The 5,313-nt window shown below is 39.7% G+C and overlaps 1 pseudogene; it reads left to right on the top strand.

The window, feature by feature from the left end:
- Positions 1–376: 376 nt before the first annotated feature.
- Positions 377–4,272, top strand: LOC101642702 (annotated as a pseudogene).
- The last annotated feature ends 1,041 nt before the right edge of the window (positions 4,273–5,313 follow it).

The following is a 5,313-nucleotide window of genomic DNA, read 5'->3' as shown; positions in this document are numbered from 1 at the left end:
AGGAACTTTCTGACCCATGAGGCTGGTTTGGCAACATGTGGAGCTAAGGCTGAATTTCTTCATACTGAGACTTATGGCCAAGTGGTATATCTTTGGGCATATATTAGCAGAGCTAAAGACATATCCTAAAGCAAGGAAGAAGCAACAAGATCATGTGGCTGAGAGGTGAAGGACCAGAGAGATTGTTACTGCAACCATGCCTGAGAAGAGGCAGTCTTAATCAGAACTGTTCTATCCTGAGTATTTCTGATCCTGAATTGTAACATGTTAACTTCCCTAATAAACACTCTATATAGGAATATTGTCTGCCAGATCTGTGTGACCATTGGAACAGATTATGAAACCCAGCAGAGAATGAGGAGATATTGTGGGAGGAATGGATGGTGTCAGCATTGGTAAGGAAGATTGCAGTGCCGAATTTTGTCTGACTTCTGCCTCATGAAAATCAGACTTTGTTTAGTGAGTGAGTTAGTTAATTGTGCCAGCCTGGCCGATAATCACATGTGGGTCTGGTTGAAAGGCGGAGGGACAAATGGGTGGTGAAGCCTCGCCTTTCTCGTTCTTGGGTCTCTTGTTTTGTGATGGTTGCATCAGGTGCAGCTGCCTTAGCAGTTCCCTTAGCAGTTCCCTGCTTCAGCTTGCAAGATGGATTTCCTACAAGACATCACCAAGGAGAAGCCACATGGATCTATCCCGATGCAGCTCTGGGTGCTGGAGCAGCCATGTGGAGACCCCTGCCAGTGCTTTGATACTTACACGTTCACTGACTCAGCTTTCCTCCTGCAGTCGGCATTATTGCCTCTGTTTTGTGAGGTGAAGGACTTTGTGGACTGGTGTTGGGTATGGGTTAATGTTGGACTTGTGGGCTTGGGCAGCATTGGGTTGGGATGTTTTCGTGATGCACATTTTCTTTGCATAAAACTCTCTTATACGTGAGTTGCTGTGGATTTGTTTCTCCAAAGTACCTAGACTAATACAGTGAGTTTGAATTTCTTTCCTCCTTAGACAGTCAGAGGCATTCAGATACTGGCCACATCCCCTTGTTACAAACCACACAACTCCACCAACAAACAGTATCATGATAAACATAGAAAATATTGAAGCTGTCAAGCATTTTAATTTACTTGGTCCCACATACAATGGCCATGGAGTCAAGAGTCAAATGAGATATCTTCTTGGGACAATCTGCTGTAAAAGACTTCTTTACAGCACGAAAGAGCTAAAATGTCATTTTGAGGACTACAGTGAACGTGCCCCAAGCCATGATATTTTCAATTGTCTTTTACATATAGGAAAGCTGGGCAATAAATAAGGGAGACTGCAGAAAAATTGATACGTGTGAATTATCATATTGGTGAAGAATTTTGAAGGTCCTGGTCTCACATACTTTGGATATGTTCTCAAGAGAAACTAGTCCCTGGAAAAGGACATCATTCTGTTAAAGTAGAGGATACAAGAAAAAGAGAAAGACCCTCAAAGAAGTGGATTAACACAGTGGCTGCAATAATGGGCTCAAACATTGCAACAATGTCAAGAGGGCACAGGTTCAGGAAGTTTCTTTCTGTTGTAGCTAACTGACTCGATCACACCTAGCAACAACGATAAGTCTCTTCTGAATTATTCTTTCTGTGTCCGCTAATCCTAAATAATTATAAACTGTTCTGATTCAAGACCAATCCCCTGCTCCTTAAAGCAAACTTCACAATCTAAATACGTTTCCAATTTCTTCCTTTTTCCTCATCTAAAATATTGTTATATTTTACCGAAATGAGAGATTAACTCAGGTTTGTGTCATCATCAAGTTGTTTGTGTTTTGTCTTAACGAATCAAGTTTGGTACTGATCATGAATACACAAACATTTCTAGAAAGAAGTGCAGTTGGGCGCTTTCTTCTGTTTCAAATAAAAAGAGTACACGGAAAACCACATTGCTATCAAGTTGACTCTAATTCATTGGCACCATCCTTGCTTTTAGTTGGGTTGTCGTATCAATGAAGCATCTCTATTTCTCTTTGGAGAAATCAGTCCACGGGCCTTCCCTCTCTATCCTTTCTACGACTCCATATGTATTGCTTTCCAGCCGAAATTGGACAGCTGTATTAAATTTAACATCTAATTCGACTGTCCCCTGCAAATCCGAACAATTCGCTTACCCAGAATGGTGAAAGGATTCTAATTGAGTGTAGACTAGAAAAGTACATGTAATTGGGTAGCTTATCATTTTTGATTTATAGACAGGGGAAAGTGATAGAAGCAGAAAGGCCCCAGACAATAGGTGCTAACAGAATAGGAAATGATTGTAGAAAATGATTCTATCAGAAGATAAGCCTCGAGGAAGTCATAACCTTGACTAAGGTGCACCCAATTCATTTTGACCTCTTTGAAGAAGAGGCTCTAAAGCTTTTTCATTAGAAAGCTATGCGAGCAGACAGGTGTTTTTGTTATAAGGAATCAATCTATGTTTGAATAGAATAATTTGGTTTTACAGTAATTTATTCTTTGGGGAATTACTGTGTCTTGCAAACTGACATTTCTCTACAATATATGTTTTATAAATTTTGGATACTGTGATTTAGAAAATACTTGAGGTTCAATTTTCTGATCTGCATTGCAAACACGAAACCAAATCCAAAAATTATTTCTTGTTCCTTCATCCATTTTTAAGTCTCAGGTATACTACACCTCACTTTATTTATTTATTTATTTATTTACTGATTAACTCAAGATCCCCAAAAGTTTAAAATGGCTTTTTTAACTACTCAAATACAGCAGGAGTATTTGCATTTAGTTTTGGATTTACAAGTCATTGTTTTCATTTAAAAAAGAAAGTTTACTAAATGATTAACCTAATGTAGTTGGAATTGTACATACCCACTGCCATTAATGCAGTTCTTGAAATGTGGTAGCTTAATATGGTATCTATAAAGCTGAAAGACTGTTTAGATCTAATTGTAAGAAGGTCAGAGTAACCTTGATGCATCCGCCTTTATTGTTACTAATTCTCATATTTAAAAATAGTTTTTGATAAATTTTTCTAGAATATTTTAATCCATATAACAGCATCAGTCAGTTATAATATTTAATGAAAATAGGAATTTTTACCAACTATCTTACAACTTTCTTCAGTAAACTATCACATAGCAATACTTTTAATTGATTTAATTTTTCAATGAATAAACATGTAAAAACTTGACATAATAATTAAGTAAATGAAAGATGCAGAATGACAGATTAAAATTTCAAATTAATGATGTAGCTAGCAAAGAACTATTATTTGTATATCACTGTATAATTTCTCTAAGGAACTTTAAAATATTCTTTGATATTGAACATACTGTACAGATATTTTTAGAATAAATGATGTTATTTCCATTTTTAAGATGACTGTGTTGAGATGGAAAAAAATCTATGTGCTTATTTAAAATCAAAATAAGTGCCAACCAAAATTATATATTTTAATTAATGATTCAATAAATTCTATGCAATACTGAAGTAGCACATTTTTATATAATCTTGGGAAGTTGGAACTGGAGATTGGCACTGGCATGAGCCAACCCCCGAGGGCAAGACACTGGTTGGGTCCGGCATCGCCAACCCCCTCCACCCTTGCCCACCCCCCACCCCTGCAGGCGATCACGTCAGCAGAAACGAGGGGGACGCAGGGCACATGTTTGTTGGTGGCCTGAGCTGGGGTACCAGCACAAAGGATCTGCAAGACCATTTTACCAAATTTGGAGAGGTCGTTGGCTGGATCGTAAAAATGGATCCTAACACTGGACGGTCGACAGGATTTGGGTTTATCCTCTTCAAAGACACAAGCAGCGTGGAGAAGGGACTAGACCAGAAGGAGCCCCGGCTGGATGGTCGGCCTATTGACCCCAAAGGCCATGGCCAAGGAGAAGGACCCGGTGAAGGAAACCTTCGTGGGGGGCTGAATCCCGAGGCCACTGAGGAGAAGATCAGGGGGGTCTTTTGGCGAATTTGGGGGTATGGAGGAGCCCCTTAAGCTTCCCACGGATCCAAAGTCCAACAAAAGACTAGGCTTTGTTTTCATCACCTATCAAGAAGAGGGACCTGTGCAGAAAGCAGTGTGAATTCAAGGTGGTCTGGCCCAAAGAGGTCTACCAGTAGCAGCAGCACGGCTCTCGGGGCCGTGGAAACCGCCACCGAGGGACGTGATGGCAGTGGTGGTGGCAGTAGAGGCCCGGGTAGTACAAACCTTGGGAAGAGCGAGCGACGTGGTGGCCACCAGAACAAGGACAAGCCAGACTGAGGCCGCAGCAGGCACGACAGCTGAGAGACCTGCTGCGTTTGGCTATCGGTGAACACAATTATGTACCAAATTTGGCAAACGTTCTATGGCCCGTCCCATGTGTATCTTATTTAAAAATGTCCCCCTGGAAATCACTCTCCTGTTTACTATTTCCAGAGCTAGTTGTGTTAGGCGCTTGTGGTGGATCAGAAGCCTAGCAGCATCATGGGCTGAATTTAATTTAATTTATTTTAATACCAGGTTCCTCAAAACCTGAGAAGTGGCTGCCGCTCTGTAGCCCCAGCCTGCGGATCCTGGTGGGTAAAGAGTAGACTTGCCTCTTAGGGGGAAAAAAACTGTCCGTATTTTTTTTGGTTATCTGTAAGATCATCAGGAGTTTGAGACTACTCTATAACTATTAACAACATGTCTTATCTTATCTCGCTGAATGATTAAATTCATTATAAGATAAATTCCATGTTGTTTTTAATATATTTAATTTAATTTCTGGACTGTGAAGTATTTCTTTCCTCTCAGCTAATTATCTATTAGAAGAAAAGGATTATTTATTTGCTGTGAAATTTGCTTCAAGAGCATTTCTTCCAAGGAAATGTCTTCAGAATGCATCTTGTGTGTTCCCTGGGTCACAGAAGTATTTATGATGGAAAATGGCAGTATGTCTTGGCTGAGACTTGTGCTGCATTGTCCAATATCATGCTGACAGAAACCTTAAGCTATTTTTGAGTTTTTTTATTCATAGGAAATACTGGACATTTTCATAATCTTTTCCCAGAACTGTTTCTTCTACCAAGTTCCATGTTATAGTTCCGTATTGTAGTTTAACAGTGAGCATTCATGCAAAAGTTAAGACATATTTTCTTCCAGACCCTTTGCAGAGTAAATAAAGAGTTATAGTGGTTCTTACACAGGTTTATATGTCAGAATCACTTATTTTATTGCTGCTGACTGAGACAGCTGATAGGATTTTTCAGATACCCAGAAAAGCCCGTCCTCACTCCTACTGCCATTGACTTATGTCAGTCCATTGTTGAGCCTATATAG

The sequence above is a fragment of the Echinops telfairi genome, unplaced genomic scaffold (genome assembly GCF_000313985.2).
Source record: "Echinops telfairi isolate 266 unplaced genomic scaffold, ASM31398v2 ScPeMD7_7469;HRSCAF=8507_0, whole genome shotgun sequence".
Classification (NCBI taxonomy): Eukaryota; Metazoa; Chordata; class Mammalia; order Afrosoricida; family Tenrecidae; genus Echinops; species Echinops telfairi.
Note: the sequence above shows the minus strand (reverse complement) of the source record. Positions and strands in the feature narration are given on the sequence as shown.